This window comes from Eleutherodactylus coqui, chromosome 2 (genome assembly GCF_035609145.1).
Source record: "Eleutherodactylus coqui strain aEleCoq1 chromosome 2, aEleCoq1.hap1, whole genome shotgun sequence".
Lineage (NCBI taxonomy): Eukaryota > Metazoa > Chordata > Amphibia > Anura > Eleutherodactylidae > Eleutherodactylus > Eleutherodactylus coqui.
This window is the reverse complement of record NC_089838.1, coordinates 218,212,836-218,234,138: the sequence shown is the minus strand read 5'-3', so window position 1 is coordinate 218,234,138 and position 21,303 is coordinate 218,212,836. Positions and strand designations below refer to the sequence as shown.

At 42.9% G+C, this 21,303-nt stretch overlaps 1 protein-coding gene across 4 annotated transcripts in view; it reads left to right on the top strand.

Moving 5' to 3' along the window:
- Positions 1-21,303, top strand: part of OTUD7A (OTU deubiquitinase 7A) — a 204,036-nt gene that overhangs the window by 93,219 nt on the left and 89,514 nt on the right. For all 4 annotated transcript variants that reach the window (XM_066592497.1, XM_066592494.1, XM_066592496.1 and 1 more), the window contains one exon: positions 3,719-3,866. The gene's annotated coding sequence lies outside the window, so the exon portion shown is untranslated. The remainder of the gene's footprint in view (positions 1-3,718; positions 3,867-21,303) is intronic.

Genomic DNA, 21,303 nt, shown 5'->3' with positions numbered 1-21,303 from the left:
GGCCTCCCCTGCTGCACTGTCTTACAATGGCCTGCAGTTCTCCCATACCCCGAGACCAGATGACAGGCGTGGCGGAGGAGTAGGTGCTCTTCTTTCCCCGAAATGCACCTACCAGGTCATCCCCCCTGTACACTCACTTTTCCATCCTTTGAAGTACATATGCTACGGCTTTTCTGTCCGCTGTCCATGCGAGTAGCAGTTATCTACCGCCCCCCAGGTGCTCCTCGCCTGTTTTTGGACCACTTTGCTGCCTGGCTCCCCCACTTCCTATCCTGTGAAATTCCAACCCTCATCTTAGGTGATTTTAACATCCCCACTAATGACCCCAACTCCCCATCTGCCTCTCAGCTTCTTTCGCTCACCTCCTCCCTTGGTCTCTCTCAACTCACAGCCTCTCCCACTCACAGGGATGGCAACACTCTTGATCTGGTCTTCTTCCGTCCCTGCTCTGTTTCCAACTTCACTAACTCCCCTCTCCCACTCTCGGATCATAACTTCCTCTCTTTCTCTGTCACGCTCCCTACCATCTCTCCAGACCCACCTACCTACAGTACCTACAGGAACCTTAAGGCCATTCACACCCAGGACTTTGCTGAATCTCTACAGTCCTCTCTGTCCCCCATCTCTCTCCTCGCCTGCCCCAACCTGGCTGCCGCTCACTACAACACCGCTCTCAAACATGCCCTGGATGAAGCGGCGCCCCCCCAGGACCCGAGCCATCCGATGTAGACCACGGCAACCCTGGCTCACACCTCAAACACTCTTCATCCGGCGGTGCTCTAGAAGTGCTGAACGGCTGTGGAGGAAATCGCAAACGGCCGCAGACTTCCTCCACTACAAATTCATGCTCAGAACCTACAACCTCGCCCTCCACCATGCCAAACAAGTCTACTTCACCTCTCTAGTCTCCTCATTATCGCACAACCCTAAACGGCTCTTTGATACTTTTCACTCCCTTCTCAGCCCCAAACCGCAGCCCCCAGTGACGGATCTCAGTGCTGAAGAGTTGGCTGCTTACTTCAAAAAGAAAATAGACGACATCCGTCAGGAAATAACTTCCCAATCCCAGACTAGCCCTGACCCTAGTCTTGTCAGCACTGCATCTAGCTCCTGCTCACTGTCTGTACTCAGACCAGCGACAGAGGAAGAAGTCTCCAAATTGCTCTTCTCTGCTCGCCCCACCACCTGCGCTAGCGACCCTCTCCCCTCACACCTCCTCCGTTCCTTCTCCCCAGTGGTCATCTCCCATCTCACCACTATATTCAACCTCTCTCTGACCTCTGGCATCTTTCCCTCTTCTTTCAAACACGCCATCATATCCCCACTGCTAAAGAAACCGACTCTGGACGCGACCGATGTTGCCAACTACCGACCCATCTCAAACCTCCCCTTCATCTCCAAACTACTAGAACGCCTGGTTTACTCCCGCCTTGTAAGCTATTTATCAGAGAACTCTCTCCTAGACCCCCTACAGTCTGGCTTCCGACCTCAACACTCGACAGAAACTGCCCTTACTAGGGTATCCAATGACCTACTGACAGCCAAATCGAGGGGCGATTACTCCCTACTGATCCTCCTCGACCTTTCTGCAGCGTTTGACACTGTTGACCACAAACTCCTCCTCAGTATGCTACGCTCCATTGGCCTAAAGGACACTGCCCTCTCCTGGTTCTCCTCTTACCTATCTGACCGCTCTTTCAGTGTCTCCTTTGCTGGCTCTACCTCCCCTCCTCTTCCCCTTGCTGTTGGGGTCCCCCAGGGCTCGGTCCTTGGCCCCCTTCTCTTCTCTATCTACACAGCCCCTATTGGACAAACCATCAGGAGTTTTGGCCTCCAATACCACCTGTACGCTGATGACACCCAGCTATACACCTCTGCCCGTGACATCTCTGCACCCTTCCTCCAAAACATCACCGACTGTCTGTCCGCTGTCTCTAACACTATGTCCTCTCTCTACCTAAAACTAAACCTCTCTAAAACTGACTTACTGGTATTTCCGCCCTCCACTAACCGACCTCATCCTGACATCTCCATCTCAGTGTGTGGCACCACCATAACTCCTAGACAACACGCCCGCTGCCTTGGGGTCATATTTGACTCTGATCTCTCTTTTGCCCCTACATCCAATCTCTGGCCCGAACATGTCAGCTGCATTTCAAGAACATCGCAAGAATCCGCTCTTTTCTCACTGTGGAGACGTTAAAAACGCTTATTGTCGCCCTCATCCACTCCCGGCTCGATTACTGCAACTCGTTGCTGATCGACCTCCCCTGCACCAGACTCTACCCTCTCCAGTCCATCCTGAATGCGGCAGCCAGGCTCATCTTCCTGTCCAGCCGGTACTCGGACGCCTCTGCCCTGTGCCAGTCACTGCACTGGCTGCCCGTTAAATACAGAATTCAATTCAAACTCGCTACCTTCATCCACAAAGCCCTCCACAGTGCAGCGCCACCCTATATCGCCTCCCTCATCTCAATCCATCAACCAGCCCGGGCTCTCCGCTCTGCTAATGAAACCAGACTGAGCGCCCCTTTCATTCGAACTTCTCATTCCCGCCTCCAAGACTTCTCCAGAGCAGCACCTGTCCTCTGGAACGCACTACCAAAGGCTACCCGAGCAATCCAGGACTCGCAGAACTTCAGGCGTGCTCTAAAAACGCACCTCTTCAGGGAGGCATACCGCATTCCCTAAACAAACCTCTCTGGACTCCGCCTGATAACATGCTCCCTGACCTACTGACTGCAATCCCTGCTAGCCATTATAAACCGCTCCTGCAGTCACACCGTTTCTGCCGTCACACGGCTAAATGTCTGACCATTGTCTATGTGTATAACATCGCTCACACTTCGCCATACCGTGCACATCTCCAGCCCCTTTACCCTCTGTATCACCCCATGACTTGTAGTATGTAAGCTCGTTGGAGCAGGACCCTCACCCCTATTGTTTCCATCAACTGATTACTATATGTAACCGTGGTTCTGTAATGTTTGTACTTTTGTCTCTGTATTCCCCCTGTCTATGTAAGTGCTGCAGAATATGTTGGCGCTATACAAATAAAGTTTATTATTATTATTACTGTGCATGACCGCATACTCACACAGGCAGTCATGCACAGGGTTCTTTTTCTGTTGTTGTTGTTGTTTACATTTTCCGTGCCATCACTTAGCAATGACTCGTATTCCCGCAGCTTGTGCACAATTTATTTGCATATGGGCTCCGGGTACATGTGTGAGAATAGAGAACAATTGGCTGTACCTCACGTATGTATGCATCAAATAGAACATGTTGTGTTCTGTGTTATGCTCGTGGATTACACAATTCTGACACTCTAATGTGAGCAGAACTGCGTAAGGCAAAGTGATTGCCTGCAAGCTACAACCTATCACAGAGGCGTACAGAGCCTGTGTAATACACAATTCCTATATGGTCGTGTGAGCTTAGCCTTATATATATTATAAAAAAAGATCTCTGACAACCCCTTTTAGGAAAGTGTTGTTTTTTTTTTCTTTTTTCTTATGGGGGGGGGGGAGGGGGAGGGAGAGAGTCAGTTACCCTTGCTTTTCCATATGAAATTTAGTTTTCATGTCTCATGATGACAAATTGAAGTTTTCTTTGCAAGTCTTTTATCTTCTGATCAGAGTTACTATTTAATTATTCCATGATGTCAATAATAGAAGTTGGAAGATTTATTCTAATCAGAATGGTTTTCCCATTTTAGGTTTATCTGAAGCTGCCAGCTAGGAGCGTCTAACGTCTGTAATTGGTGCAAGCTTTATACACACTACCGCGGAATGCGAAACAATACAATACAGCATGTTACCTGCTTTAAGCATTTCAGTCCGCATGTTGTTCAAAGGCTAATGAAAGTAAGTACAAACTGCATTATGAATGGACTTGGTCATGGTGGCCAGGAATATTTTTGGAGCTGATTAGCAGTACCAAGGGACCATATTTTGCTCTAGCTGAATGTAAACAGCTGCTCTCCACTCTTTAATGTCAATACACTTTACACGGCCTCCAAGTGATTGGAGTTATAATCTGATGTCCACTGAATGAACTTTACAGTCAAAAGTTTGTGTACTTCTCTCACAATTTTAAGAACATCTAAAATGGTCAAAAATCATGGGCAGATACAGTATGTAGAAATAACATCTTGATAAAGTCCGCCTGGATAGCTTTGTGTTAGAACCCTAGATCATGGAAAGCAATCTACTGGTAAAGTGGAGGAGCCGGGGTTCAGCAAGACAAGGGGCTCAGTTTTTTGTCCCCTGTTGCACACGGAGCAATGAGGGGGGCTCTTGCTACAGCCAGTTGCTTATAAATCGAGATGGGTATGATGTAGGCTTTGCAAAGAGGCAATGGGAAAACAGATGATCGCACATGAAGACCTTCTTTTGGATTTGATTTCAATATGAGACAACTAATAAGATGATGATATCAAAGGAGGAGGAGCTGAGTTTTTTTGGTGTATTTTCTACATTTAGGGTGGAATTTATCAAGCTAAACATGTTAAAAATTCAAAAATGTCAGTGCAAGCCTACTTTGTACAAAGAATTATCAACTTTTTTCATCACTCAGCAGTTTGTGAGGCTTTAAGGGGAGTGGACATGGCTGTCTCGTCCCATCAGAATTTGTTATAATTTATAACACTTTCTGGGTGAATTATAGGTAAGACCTACTCCAGCTCATTACCGGTGTAGCTTTCGTCTTCAATGCATCTTGACCTTTCTGTGTACCTAATATATTAAAAGGCATATGCTTCTTAACTCATTAGATGCATCTTATTTCAGTGGGGATCATATTAGGATGGGAGTATGAAGCCCCAATCTTAATAGATTTTCCCCATAGTGTTCCTTTTTAAGCATATCTTCATATATGGAATTGGTTCCCCTTCTCCTTTACATCTGCTCATACTGTAGCTGGAAGTGATGATAATGAGCTGTATTCTGCCATCACGTTTAAGTTGGTTCACAATTGCTTGATGATAAACATAATTTCCCATTACACACACATTGCAGCCCATGTTCTTCTGATAGTCTGGTTAGTCAGTTGCTTGATACAGCGGCTTGAGGCAGAACTGGAAAATGGTTTAATTTGTCTGTATTTGCCAATCGGTAATTGGAGGAGATTGATGTTATGTACTTCACTTGTAGAAGAAGTTGCATAGAGACCATAATAAAGTAGGAGCTTTATTATAAACACAATCATGAACATTTTTATTTGCTTGCTGCAACAGATTATTACAAAATTATACAATCAATTAAGTGCACAAAGCAGAAATTGTATTTTTTTTTACTGGATTCTTAATTACAATTGATGATGTTGTCATCTTGGCTGTAAACACTAAATCAATCCTGACAAGTCATTGAAGCAGTGGAAGGAAGGAATCCATAATGGATCTGAGCAGCATCCCACTGCACATGCTATTCCCCTGGATGCCCCCGTGTATTTTGGGTGCATTCTAGATATGCCAGTATAGACTTTATTTAGTTTGTGCCATGCGAGTACGAATGTTTGGACTACGTTAAAAATACTCCAACCATAAAATAAAAAAATATATTTTTTATGCCCTTGAATTCTGCTACCCTGTCAATTTTGTATATAGTTACTTTTCTTAGAAGACCATCTATACAAGGGGCATTACAGCTCCTAGAGACTTTGGCTCTTAGCGCATCACATTCAAGAGCTGTACTCTCCTGTACATTGTTTTTTAAAACAAATGGGGGATTGAATCTTGGCAAAAAAGGAGAGATTCCCTTCAAGGGGTTGTCCAGCTTTTAACAATCGATTGTCATCAGGATAGGTGATCAATAGTAGATTGGTGAGGGTTCACTGCCCGGGGATCCTTGTAGATCAGCTGCTTGCCAGACCAGTGTGCTTGTCCTGGCTAGGTATTGCAGTCAAAGATCCCATTGAAGTGAATGGGAACATGGCTTTCAATACCAATATGAGCCACTGCAGAGAAAACCAAACTGTCTACTCCAGGCAGGCTGAACACCTGATCAGTAGCGGACCCCCGTCAATCTATTGTTGATGGCATATTCTGAACATGGGTCATAAATAATTAAAAGCTGGACAGCTTTGTTAAAGACTTTGTCCACCTTGTCAAACAAAGTTGTTGTTTTTTTGTTTTTTTTTTCTTGGTGCATATAAAGTGAAAACTTAAGCAACTTTGCAACGAATACTCATTAAAAATGTTATACTATTTTTATTTCTATAGCTCCTATGTGTAGCCTGTATTAACAATACCTACAAACAAAACTGTTCAATTGTGTTTGCTCCAAAGCCCCATTTATGACCTATGGTCAGAAGAGGTAATCAATAGTGGATCCGTGGAGATCTACCACTTGGGATCAACTGATCGCCTGGCCTCCCACCAGTGCAGTGGGGCAAAACATCGTTATTGGAGTCTGAGCAGAAAGTCTCTTGGATGCCTTTGCTCCCATTAAAATCAGTTGGAGCGAGGCGCTTTTTACAGTTTTAATTTTGACCCCAGTGTGGAGCTGGAAATGTAATGGATTTCAGTGGGAGCGAAGCTACCAAATAGATTTCATGCTCTGACCCTAATAATGACGTCCTGGTAGGTGATCAGTTGAGCGTTGGGGATCCTGAATGGTAGATGTCGCTGATCAACTAATGATGACCTATCCTGAGGATTGTGTTTGCCTGGAAAACCCTTTTAATGACCAGGCATTTTTATTTTTTTTTAAAATTTTATTTAGGATTTTTTTTTAATGGCACTTCCTGTGAAGTAAAATTGGTTAACTGTGCTCTTTGGTTCAATACGATTATGAAAATACCAAAGTTATGCCATTTAACAAATTTTATTTTTTTTACTAATTTTGCATAAATAGTCACTTTCTTAAGTGCATATTATGCAGAACGTTACATCAGATTATAATCCTTGGGGCTCACAATTTATAACTTCCCCTATTACCATGTTTTTGGAGTGAAGGAGGAAACCAGAGTACCTATAGGAAACCCACACAAACACGGAGAGAATATAGAAACTCCATGCAGATGTTGTTCTTGGTCAGCTTCAAACCTAGAACCCTAATTTAAAACCTTTTAGAAAAAATAAACTTTATTTGCCTTGCCACATTCCATGAGCCATGCCATTTTTATTTTTTCACCAGATGAGCCGTCTGGGTCTCGTTTATTGCTAGATGAGTTGTAGCTTCCATTGGTAGTATTTTGGGGTCCATATGACACTTTTGGGGAGGCAGATGAATGAAAAGTAGCAATTCTGCCATTCTTTGTTTTTTATGCTGATTACCGTGCGGGATAATGAACATAATAAAAAAAAATATTGAAAAAAATATTAGACCGCACATAGAAGGGGATAAAATTCAATTTTATTCACATTTTTTAATACAGTGTTGGGTTGCCTTTGACCTCAACGACTGCCGTAACCCTCCTAGGCTTGCTTTCCACCAAATTCTGAGGGATTTGCCTCCATTCCTTGAGGAAAGCTTCAGACAGTTATGTGGGGAATGATGGGTATCTTGGGTGTGCATGGATATGGCGTTCTAGTTAATCCTAAAGATGCTCGATGTAATTGAGATCCAGACTTTGCATTAAAGTTTTTAAATGTTTTGCTCCTCAAACCAAGCCTCAGCACTAAGTGCTGTATGACATGGTGCTCGGTTATGTTGGTAGAGGCCTGGAGCTGTACCGAAGTATTACCACGGGGTAGGTAATGCTGCATTTTCCAGAATGTCTCTGTACCCATTGACGTTGGGGATGAACTTCACTTCAACCAATGGCCTTAGTCCAGCAGAAACATCCCCATACCTTAAGAAAACCTGCTCTAAATTTTACTGTTGGGATAATGCGATCATGTAGAAACTGTTCTCTAGGCAACTGCCACATCCGAATGCTTGTGTACCAGGATTCATCTATCCACAACACTTGCTTTCACTAATTTACAGTCTAAGAACAACGCCACAAGCACCATCTCAGGCGCTTCTGCATTCACTGCTTGATGTTTGGCTTGTGTGCAGCTGCTCATCCATGATAACCCTCTGCATGCAGTTTCCTATGGGTACTTCCGGCAATAATGGATATTCTGATGGCCTGAAAGACCTCCTGAGCGAGTATTAGTTCCCTTTAGAAAATTGAACTGAGAGTAACTGAAGTAAAGAAAATCCCACTGAGATCAATGGGACTTAAATTCGAACCTTTTTCCCGTACTGCAGCCCATCTAACTGAATGCAAAACCGAATTCAAAAATGGGGATGTGAACAAACCCTAAAAAGGATGTCTCCTCATATGCATGGAGGTAGTTGGCTGCAGACTTACCATAGATTGATGCGCTGCCTTCTATACGTGGCTGATTTCTATGTTCTTTTCCACAGTCCTTTCCAATACAGTGTTCCTTGTCCATGACTTTGTTGGTTTTTGGCTGTACTGTTGAGATCAATCATCACACACATGATTGGGCTACATTTGTTACTGTCAGCTATAGTCCGCTGCTGGTTAATGCTGAGCAGTCACATTACTGGTTTACCGAGCAATATTTTGATTTGTGTTTTGTGTCAGCCGTATGAGATCCCTCGGGCTCTACTAAGCTTCTTTTGAATACACACCATGTTTCCAACATATGCATTACTGATTTGTTAATGAGGGAGATGGAACAATACCTCTGCAGCGTCACCTATTGGAAGGCAGTAAAGAGTAATGTTTCCGCACATTACCAATAAAAGTACTTGGGACCTTTCACACGGGACAGAATTGTCCACAGGATGCAGCGCAGGTGCAGATTGTGTTAGGTTTTTTAACTACAGAATGTCGTCTTTTTTGGTTTTTTTACACACAGACCTTGTAGACAACCGGTACATGCAATAGCCAACATGCCTAAAGAGTTTTTTTTTTTTTAAAGGGTTAGTTTTTATACATTTTTTGTCCTGTGATAGTGACATATTTTTTCTTTTTGTTTTTAGTATCTTTTTTTTTCTTTTTAAATAAACACTTTTTTCCTTCTTTATGCCTGTAAGGGCGCCCACCCACTGGCGTTTTTTTTTTCTTTGCGTTTTGCGTTTTTTCTCAAGAGCAATTAGTTTTGAATGTGTTCCTGTCCACTGGCGTTTTTTTTTTCGGTCCGTTGCGTTTTTTAACATAGGAACTGTCAGTTGCATATGTGTCCTTATTTTTCTCGTAATGCACCCATGAATGTCAATGGAAATGGTGCGAAAATGCCGTGAAAACGCCGCAAAAAACGCCGCGGAAAACGCGCCGAAAACGCTGCGTTTTTCACGCACGGAAATCGCAAACGCCAGTGGGTGGGCGCCCTAATAAACATACATATGAACACTGACTAATGTTCCGGCATTGTCCCTGACATGGAATTGAATGCATATGGTAAAACATTCCACATAATTTAGGACCATCCGCTAGATAAGTAGTTTGCCTTTTAGTTAGGACTTATTCATCGCTTTGATTCACATTTTGAACGGATTCTTTTGTTGTTGTTTTTGCTTTTAATAGAATGGATAGCAGAAAAGAGTTCATAAAAACAAACGGAAACCATGGTTTTACTTTTTTGAGCAAATCCTACAAATCTGTTTGAAAAAAATCTTTATTGTTTATTTTAATTTGTTTGTTTTGTTTCTATTTCCTTTCCGTTTATATATGTTCTTTTTAACCCATTTTTGTATTCTGTTTTTAAAAACAAATCTGTTAAATGGACATCAAAAACTGAACCAAACTGAATTTGGTTATTTCACTTCGAGAGATGAGTGAGCGTACTCGCTAAAGCAAACTGCTCAAGCGAGTAGTGCCTTATTCGAGTACATGCCCGCTCGTCTCAAAAGATTCGGGTGAGCAGGCAGTCGGGATGAAACGTACAGCCTGTTGACGGGACAGAGGGCTCATCCGGGGTCTGGCCGAGACGCATCCAGTCTGACAGGCGGCGACGTGGACAGGCATCCGGGACGCTACACGGAGGCTGTTGCCGGGACGGAGGGCTCCTCTGACGGGAGGGAGGGACGCATCCCTGAGAAGCGCGGCGGGAGCGAGCGGTGACAGTCCATTCTGGAGCTTGCGCATTGCTTTTTGCCGGCCGTGCTGCCTAATGTGAGCGTTACTTTTCTTCTTAGCCTTACTCTCTTTACTGCTCACATTGTAAGGCTCAGTGGAAAACGAATCCTCATCCTAAGGCAGCACGGACGGCAACAAGCTATGCACACGCTGCTAGGACCCACTCGGGAGCTAAGGGTGTGAGAGGGGCGTTCCTATTGTCAAACACCTAGCTTCCAGTGGCGTCAAGATACAATAATACCCATTAATCCATCCAGTCGGTGCATTTGGTAGAGGATTTGTAGTGAAGAGTTCACCAGCTTTCGGTAGTAGATAAAATAATGGCTAACCCTCAACGTATGAGGTGAACTTTCTGTGTTGAAAAACACAAGACAATGCATGCTATTTATATGACCATGATGCTTGTGTTGCATAGCAATGTAAAGTGGATCTTGCCATTGCTTGCAAAGGTCTTTTGTTTGTCTAGAAGATCTTTCTATTCCTGTTTAACTCTTTGAAGACCAAGTGTTGTAAATTTATGGCACTTGGTCCTGGGCTTTAATCTCTGCCAATAGCAAAAGTATGGCGTGGGATTAAACCTCCTGCAATCCCGCAGGCGCACATCTGCCCCTCGGCTGTTAGTTATAGCTGAAGATCTGGAGGAGAAGTGCTTAAGCACTCCTTTACAGGCTACATAGCACTCAATGAGCCGTAGGTAGTAAAGAGAGTAAGTGTTACCTCCACTATTTGACTCTGTGATCGCTAGGTACTCATGCTACGGCAGTGCTGAAGGTTCCTACCCGACCCAGATCAGCTCTGTTAGTGACTAATACTACAGAGGGATGTTTTCTGCTGTAACTTGGGCTTCTATGGATGTATGAGTTAGGGCTATCGCAGGGAAAACCCCCACACTTACCACTTCGGATCCGCCATATGCGTCTCGTATGGAGGGCCGGTGCGCATGCGCAGTACAACGCATGACGCATCGGCTGTGTCAGATGACGCGGTGGCGGGGCCGTGTATTCACATGATACTTCCGCTGTACTACAGCAGAAATATAGCGTGACGACCGGCTTCCATTAACTACAATGGAAGCCGGCCACTCATATTTATTTCATGTGGTGGAATTCCGCAGCGTGAACATTGAGCATGAAATAGATACGGGGCAATGCTGCTAATTTCCGCCACGTAAAACACGACAGAATTCCAGGCCGTGGGCATTAGCCCTTACAGTGGAAAAGTCTGAAATTTAAAATTTTTAAAGACAATGTAAATGACCCCCAGAGGTCTTATGACACCATGGGGTAAATAGATTGTAAAATAATAGGCATAAAAAAAAACAGAATAAAGTTAAAAAAAATTACGCACTGCTGACCCGAGAATGTTGCCATGTGCGTCCTGTAATCCAAAACAATATAAATTTATATAGCTAAATGAGGAACCTATTCCTCTACTTTTAACATAAATATTCTAATTTATTGTTTTTTACACCCAATAAAATTTTAAAACCGGGGAAAAAGTCTGTGGAAAAAGATTTTTTAAAAAAAAATAGCCCTATATTTTGCGGGAAAAAAAACTTTTTTTTTTTTTTGTATTCTGTTTTCTATACATGACTATGGGGGCGGCAATCATTCCTGAGCTGCGTAAAACAGCATTTAGAGATGCTTTACAGCAGCTTCATAGGCCATTCACACAGTAGACAGGAGTGAAGAAAGACAAAAAAAACCTCCTTCTGCGCTCTTTTAGGGGTCTTGCAGTCCGAACAAGAAAACTGTCAGAACTCCACAATATGTAGCAGAGTATATTTATTTGTACATATAGTACAAAAAGATCAGTGTAAATTTGCAACGCGTTTCGGCGCTAATATAAGCGCCTTTTTCAAGCATAACGTATACATAGAAATGATCTCTTTAAATAGTGTTACTTACCTTCCATGGAGACGGAGTCCGGAGCTTGCAGCTATTTAAAGAGATCATTTCTATGTATAAGTTATGCTTGAAAAAGGCGCTTATATTAGCGCTGAAACGCGTTGCAAATTTACACTGATTTTTATGTACTATCTGTACAAATAAATATACTCTGCTACATATTGTGGAGTTCTGACAGTTTTCTTGTTCGGACTGCAAGACCCCTAAAAGAGCGCAGAAGGAGTTTTTTTTGTCTTTCTTCACATTGCACTTTCCCCATTGTTGGGTTTGATACCTTCTGGGGCGATCTTCTACTGCTGCATCTCCTTGGACCAAGGATTTCGGGGATCCTGCACAAAGCATCTATAGTTCTACAGGCTAACGGGGATCATCGGTGCAAGCGGGTAACCCCCCTTTCTGTGGGGATCCCGCTTTGCACCAGGTGAGTAAAAATCCCTAATTTGAGACTTCTTGATCTTTGTGTGGTGGCGCGGATCTATACCTCTTTGAACAGTGGACAGGAGAGGATCCATTGACTTGTATGGGAGACTTTTCTAGACATGTTCTGTGGTATATGGGGTCATTTTGCAGGGAGGAGTAGGTAGTCACTGGTGATTACCCATTGTGAATGGAGGATCCTAAGTTATCTACATATGTGTTAAGGCCCTTTTTGAAGGGATGAGTGTTGGGCAAATGATGCCCGACACTCATCCCCGTACATACTAGCTCCCGTGCACCTGCACGGGAGCTAGTATCATTTAGCTCTCAGCCGGAAGGCTGCAGGAGATTTCTCTCCTCTGGCTCCCCCGCCCCCTCCATTGACATAACACAACGGCTGTTCAGTACTGAACGGCTGCTATTTACACTAAGTGATCAGTGGTCAGCTCATCATCCATCGTATATGCAGCATAACATCCTGGACGATTAGCTAATCGCTCAGTGTAAATAGCGGCTGTTCAGTACTGAACGGCCGCTGTGTTATGTCAATGAAGAGGGACGGGGGAGCGCTAGAAGGGAAATCTCCTGCAGCCGCCCCCCTGCTGGCCGCTCCGTGTGTGAGCCAGCACTACTAGCTCCCGTGCAGGAGCGAGGACTCACAGGGACGAGTGTTGGGCATTATTTGCCCGACATTCGTCCGGTGTAAACCCAGCTTTAGCTTTCAGTGTAATTCTGCCTGTGATGTTAGTGATAAGACTGCTGCAAAGTTTTCTCTACAGTTCAGGAGTATCAGCCTATCCGGCTCTGTGGTCAGTGTGAAAAATGCAGGATTTTAGGATATTTTAAAATCTAGATTGTGACCAAAAATAATTTTTAAAAAAACTAACAATTCTTAGACTGGTTTAAGACAAAAATGTGATTCATTTTCTGATGACACATTCCCTTTTTAATTTTTTTTTGTTTTGTTATTTTTTATTTTTGCTTTACCATTTGCGTTGAGAGTTACTTTTCAAAATATACACTCAACGCAATAAGATATTAGTTAAGATCCAAAAATTTTTGACTAACTGTGAAGGATATTTACACTGAAACTCTTTAAAAAGCCTCAATCACCAAATTTTGTTTTTCGTGCCTTAGGACCAATCATTGTACAAGACTACTCAGCACTATGTTATGCTTATTTTCCTTATTATAACATTGCTATTCTCCTGAATTTCATCTTTGTGATATTACTGAAGAAAGACCATGGATTTCACTTTGTACTGTGTAGGTGAAATCATCTGCAAAATCTGCATGTAAAAGCTTGGGGATTACAGTGCAGATTTTCTCCACAGCTTGTGCGCTCCATCTAAGTATCTAATTCTCTCCGGCAGTGCCGGCTTTGGTGTGCCTTTTTTAAGCTACTTTTAGGAAACTGCATATCTGGTAGTTGCCTATACAGATAATATCTGAAGTGCATTCTAATAGCTTGCAAGCCTGTGGGAGGTTGCAAATGTATCAAGCTTGTCCTGCAAATGTATCAGTCAGTACAAGGCAGACATTTTCTGCTGTATTATGCAAATATACTATATACCCCATATCAACGCTCTCTGCTGATTTCTTTACGTGGCAAGATTTGGGAACTGGTTGTTATTGGAGCACTGTGGCCTATGGAGTTATTTGTGGCATTGTTATTTTAAAAATATATATATGATAAAATCTTTTATCCTTTTAATCTAGTGGTTTTCAAATTGCACATTTAAAGGAGTTGTCCAGCTGTAAACTTAAGATAGGCCATCAGTAGTAGATCCAGTGGGGGTCTGCAACTCTGGACCCTCAACGCTGTTAGCTGGGCTTGTGAGCTTATGCACAGAAATGGTTTATGCAGGAATCGGACAGCTATATTCTCACTGCAGTGGTCAGGATTGGTAATGCCAAACCTGGCCACTGCAGTATGAATGGAGCCGTCGCCTTCTTGCAGAAATCTGCTCCGTGCATGATTATACCAAGCCACTGGTCAGGAGGGGTCCTGGGCTGTAGACCCCACCAATCTACTAATGATTGCCTATCCTACAACTGAACAACCCTTTTAATTTCATCATGCTTTTTTACAGTCTAATGTGAAATGCAGGGTCTAGCATTCTAAAATTTTTGTCAATGTCTGCAAATGTATAGCTAAGACTATCTGTGCATTTGAGATTTTGCTATTGATATGATTTATTTTGTGCTGGCTGTATACTCACCTGAACAGCATATGAAATCGAGACCTATTTGGACTTCATTTATGTAAGGATACAGTATATTGTTACTATAGTTTTACTAACTCATTACTTCCACAAGGCCAGATGGTAATCTTTGTAATGGTACAAAAGTTGTACTACTACTTGGCTTGTCATGTTGATTTGATGTTACTCATTGACCTCATTCTCATTACATTCATCATGGGTTGATTTTTTTTATTTACCTATGGCAGTTTTTCACTTTTTTTATTGTTCGGTCTAGGGGCTGTTTTCTTCTGCTAATACGGTCATATTGGATATTTTTAAATGGGTTTTAAATCTTTTATACGTAAAGCTAACTAAAGTAATTTTGTAATATAAACTTTCCCATTGTGCATTATTTCTAATTCTCTGGATGAAGACAGTGATGGAAGTTTTCATTCTGGCTTCCAAGTAATGTCTAGATCTAGAATTATTGTGTGTTTATACTTTTACTTAAAAGGGTTCCTACAGACAACCCCTGACCATATCCCTTATTTGGACAGCTTACAGGGGGATCTTGAGTGGGTCGGACTTTGGAAGACCCAGCATATTTGAATAGTGCATATGTGATACTATATTTTCTCTGCTACCACCAGGGTAGGATTTTTATAAAATTTACTATTAAAATATCTATTTACTCTATTTACTTGTTGATATATGTAGTAGGACAAATTGTATTTGCGTGTATGTACACTCCTTTTATAAAAAAAAAAACTAACGTTCCAGATGAAGTTGTTGGAATTGAATGAAACGTGTGAGAATGTAATGGTGATATGTTTGTAATATTAGAGTGAAAGGTACGTTTATTGGGGAAAACTGTACAATTCAAAGGAGGCTCTGGTACCCAGTTGAATTGCTTCTAGCATGGATACAAATATAGAGCATGTGTTGTTAAGCTTGGCTTAATACGTTAACTTGATAGCATGGCATAGTGAAAAGGAAACCACAGCGCTTTATGGGTTTAAAATGAATTTTAAGTGTAATATTCCACATTCACCACCAGGTGGCAGATGAAACTGTCTTACGCACTAACCAATAGACCACCACAGTAATCAATAGACTGGCTCGGACAACTGCCAGGGGCTAAACAGAAGTTCCTCCTGGAAAACTTTCACATTACCTCCAGGAGCTTCCAACCACTTCACTGTTCAATGTTAGCCACACAGCAGGCGACAAATTTTAAAAAACTGCCATGCAACTGGAAGCTAAGACTCTTGGCTTTCAATCAAGGCTATACCTGTATTGCTAGACCTCTTCTTACCAGAAATATCTCCATTAGAATAGCGCCTCCCCTCCCAACAAGTGTTCAACTGCATGATCATGTTCAGGTGACGCTGAGCTTTAACCGCCCCCCCAAGGCAGCCATTGAACCCTCAGCCTCTTTCTGATTATTTCTAGAACCACAAACACCTCTTGCTTCCCACCTTTGCACGCTGTTCTACCTATGGCTCACCCCTATTATCAGTAGTCTTCAACATCTACACCCCTGCATGCCATGCCACAGAGCCCCAAAGCCATCAGCCTCCTCGTCAGTATTTCTAGGACCCCCCCCCCCCCCCCAATACCTCCTACCTCTCTACCTATTGCTCTCCCTCATGTATTATCCATTGACTCCTTTTGTCGGCAGGCTTTAACCCCTTCACTCCTCAATGCACGGTGGCACAACAGCCCCTTTTTGCCTCCCAAAATCTGCTCTCTACACTGCTAGCTACCCTCCTTCATGTTTGATCCTTTTACTCGGTCGGCAGCCATGTACTGTACGTTCCCAGACCCTCAGTAAGAAGATACAGCTTTCTTCACTAGGACTGTCCTCTGTCAGACAAATCCGATATTGCTAGTGTATCGCGTTATGAGATTGAGAGGTTCACAGGTGTGATAAAAGCTATATCCTTGCAGGCCAGAAATCAGGTTAACACTTCTCCTATCTTTATATGATGAGATGTGGTCAGGCATGGAGGCATACTGGATCCGTTTGTTAGCCTGTGGCTTGTCTGCCCACGGATGTTGCAGCTAGCCTTTTAGATCCTGCACAGTCATAGGCTGCTGAAGCTGGCAATCCAGCAAGTCCCATAAATGCTTGATCAGCGATAAATCTTCCAATTGGGCAGGCCAAGGAAGTGTGGCAACCTGGCGGACACATTCCTGGGAAACCCATGCTGTGGGTAAGCATTACCCTGCTGGAAAATTCCTCTTGGAAGCCGCCATGAGAGGAACACATGTGGCTGCAGGATGTCCTGAACATATCGCTGAGTTGTTAGTGCCCCTAGATCACTACCAGAGGTGACCAACTGTTGTATGCGATGGCCCCCTAGATCAACACACCAGCAGGGGGCAGTGTGTTGCTCCACAGCAGAGTCAGGATTGAAGTGCTCACCACGAGGAATTCTCGCTAAAGACCACATGATTCCAGTCTGTAACAGTTGGAGTTTCTCGTTCATGAAACCCCTGCAAACAAAGGCGACAGTGTTGGGGTGTTAATGGCATGACTTGTAATGGGTGCTGTGATACCAAACTTCCTTCTGCTAAGTGCCTGGAAATGGTCCGGGTAGGGACAAGGTTCAGCAATGAAGGTGCCACCTGTGTCTGGATGGTGGACAATGAAACTGTTGGATCTGCTCATGCTTGTTGGTGGATCCAACAATCCTTTGTACTAGTGGCCTGTCTAGGCTGGCCAGAGCCTGTTCATTGTGTGTGTATGCCCCCATGTAACCACTGCTCCTAACAGCTTGGCCAGAGCAACCTAGATGGCGGGGCAATTCATTGAAATGACCATCCTGCTTCTCTCATCCCAATGATGTGCCTCCTAAACAAGTCCGTTAACTGGACAAAATTGCTTCAAATGCAGCATAGAGGCATGTCTAGCAGTCAACGATCTCTCATCAAGAGGTGCATTACACAAAAGTAGCTACTGAGAGTCTTTTTAAAGGGCAATGGGGGGTGGGGGGAGCACTTTTGTGGCTTTTGGTGGCAAGGCAGTGTCTTGCATATCTGCCTGAGACCTAACTGCAGGTCCCTTTTTGCGGCAATCTGACATTATTTGGGTCCATTATTTTTTTTCATCAATGAGTCTTTATATACATGATACTTTTTTCCTTAATGAAGCCATGGAAGCAAGAATGAAAATTTTCTTTACTTTTTAAATAGTTAAATTTTGATTGCGCAATTTAAAAAGTGCTATATGAATAAGAATTCATCACATTTGATAAATCTTTGGTGTCAGAATTCTTTATGGCTACTCTCATGCCACGTGAGCAGGCAGCTGGGAGCCACCATGACTATACCATCTGTGGTCCTTACTCATTAGCTTTTCTGTAGGGTTTTATTGCTGTGTCCACTGAAATGATATGCCACAGTTGTCAGCTGAGTCAAGACATGCAGATATTTATGCTTGTAATTACTTTGACAACTAATGACACAATACATGTGTATTTTGTCTTTGAATGGTGTTACTTACAATGTACTCACGCTTTCAGTTAATGCTTCAGAATTAACTGTCGTGAGCATGAGGAATACTATTATTTCTGACTATTGATACCATTTGTTTACGGCATTTATCACCAGATTTTCCACTGTGCAGGCTGTCTATCTAATACTCAGTTTTCTCTGAGATGGTAGGAGGAGTCTGCTATCATGGGGGTGTACTATACGCTGCACACGGAGAAAACTCCAGATTCTGCCTAATATCTACACACAAGTGTCTTCATCATAGAGGACTCTGGAGAAGTACTGAGCAGTGAGGATGTGATTTAAGTAGTTGTAACACAGTAAATAACTCCCTATTATCCCTACAACAATCTGTCTGTCAATCTCTCTTCTTCATAGACTATGGGTAGCATGAGTTATTACCTTTCTTTACTTTCTGTGCTCCATTTTACCTCTGTTGCTAGAGATGGATTTAAATTTACCTGTTGCCAAGTAAAGTTACTGATTTTTTACTGTGGATTTCACCCCTTCAATTGAAGGGGTGAAATCCATGCTGAATCCGCACATCTTGTGTAGACGTACCCTTACTGTGGTTTTGTTTCCAATATAGTCCTAAAGGTAAAGATGCTTTAGGGCATGTGCACATGGGCTTTTCCTTTTTCTGATGTGGATCTGAAAGTCTTATATGCAACATTAGCTCTGAGGCTGGGCCTCGGAGTTCTTCTGTGGACTGTCATGCCAATCCACATGCAGATTTAGACCCAGTCTGTTGGGCAAATCGGTGTGTGACCACCCTATGCAGTTTTGGCTTGCCAAAACCATGCCAAGACTGATCAGTTAATTCCCCCCCCCCCTAAATCCGGTTGCATAACAATCAGCCATGTGAGCCACAGCACTGACTTTCATTGCATCCAGTAGAATGCTAATATGCTGCAGATTTTACCGAAATCTGCAGCAACATGATCTTTTTTGAAGAAATCCTTCAAGAGCACTGCTAAATTGTATCATTTTCTGTGCTAAAGCAAATAACATGACCTTAAAGGGGTTGTCCCGCGCCGAAACGGGTTTTTTTTTTTTTCAACCCCCCCCCCCCCTCCCCCCCCCCGTTCGGCGCGAGACAACCCCGATGCAGGGACTGAAAAAAAGAACAGCACAGCGCTTACCTGAATCCCCGCGCTCCGGTGACTTCTATACTTACCGGTTGAAGATGGCCGCCGGGATCTTCTTCCTCCGTGGACCGCAGCTCTTCTGTGCGGTCCATTGCCGATTCCAGCCTCCTGATTGGCTGGAATCGGCACGTGACGGGGCGGAGCTACACGGAGCTACACGGAGCCCCATTGAGAAGATAAGAAGACCCGGACTGCGCAAGCGCGTCTAATTTGGCCATTCGACCATTTTAGACGGCGAAAATTTAGACGGCAACCATGGAGACGAGGACGCCAGCAACGGAGCAGGTAAGTGAAAAACTTTTTATAACTTCTGTATGGCTCATAATTAATGCACAATGTACATTACAAAGTGCATTATTATGGCCATACAGAAGTGTATAGACCCACTTGCTGCCGCGGGACAACCCCTTTAAGGGCTCATGTCCAAATTGGACAGAAATTGTACGGAAATGGAGCCCACTCGTTTAAAGGGTTTATTCATGCAAGTAATTTTTCATTCGTTTGTAAAAATCATTGCATATTTTATTCTTGTCCAATTTTCTAACAAGATTAGGACATGTAACGTGCAGTGTCCTGTGTGCTAAGGCTAATCTAAGGCACAACTCCCTATCACCTATGTGCATACTGACTTCTACTACATCTCTCCCATTTGCAGGATATTTTAAGCCACACTTGGGAACACCCATACAGTATACAGGGACATGCCTTTTTATGCAAATTTGCATAGTCTCACCCAATTTGCAGCACAATCCAGCAAAAAAGCATATGATTGGGAGGTATGATGCTGCCATATATATAACCCCAATTCTAAAAAGTTGGGATGCTGTGTAAAATGTCAGTAAATGTAAACTAAAAAAAATGCAATGATTTTGAGATTGAGGCAGTGTTACCAAAAGACTGAAAAAAAAAGTTGTACTAATAAAAAAAAACCAAAAAAAAACCAGGCCGGTCAATTTTCTACTAAGTCACATGACGGTGTATAAAAAGCATGTTAGAGAGTCAGAGTCTAAAATTGTGGAACATTTTTATGAAATTGGTCCATAACTTAAATTTCAAAGACTTTGAATATCCCATTATCTACAGTAGATAATATCATCAAAAGATTCAGAAAATTTGGAGAAAGTCATTTGCATAAAAGACAAGGCCGACGGTCAGTATTCAATGCTCTAAATATATGGGCCCTCGGGCCACTGCATTAAAAACAGGCAAGATTATGCAATGCAAAACTAGAAAACCGTTCTGTGGTCAGATTAATCAAAATTTGAAATTTTTTGGGGAAATAACGGATGCCATGACCTGCGGACTCGAGGAGAGGAACCATCCAGCTGTTATTAGCGCACAGTTCATAAGCCTGCGTCTCTCATGGTATGGGGTTGCATTAGTGCCTATGGCATGGGCAGCTTACACATTCTGAAAGGCATTATCAATGCTGAGCAGTATATAGAGGTTTAAGAACAATTTATGTCGCCTTTCAGGGAAGGCCTTACATATATATTTTTTTTTTACCTTTTTACACAGCGTTGGGGTTGCATATTGACTGCTCTGCAGTGAGCTGAGGATCATTACAAAGAGACCTAGCTGTTCAGAGAGTGATTGAGAATGCTTGCCCACAAGCACTTAGTTCATTGGGTGGACACACATTGCTACACTCTTTGAACACCAGGTGGCGCCACACTGTGGGAGTAAATCTCTAACTGTTCACTGGATCATTTTTTTAACAGCGTCTCCCTGGAAAACATTGTTCACTTTTTATTATCTATGCAATACATGTGAGATTTAATGGTGGGTCAACCCTTTTACACAAGTGCTGTCGTTATCAGTAGTAAATAGTGTGAATAGGAAGAATTATGGTGTTAAATGGCGGTCGTTCCATTTAAGGCCAGCTTCACACAAGACAGTTTAGCTAAAAGGAATGCATCAACGCCTGCATGAAAAACTTCTTGTCTTCTATGTCTGAGTTTGATGAAATGTAATTGTGTCTTCCTTTTCGGTTCTGTATGTGTTTTCTTTAAGCTACAAAAAAAACTAGATAAAATCTCTTCTTTTGTGTGAATCTGGCCATAAATAGTTTACGTTGCTTGTGATGGCCACATTTTCCAGAATGCTAGG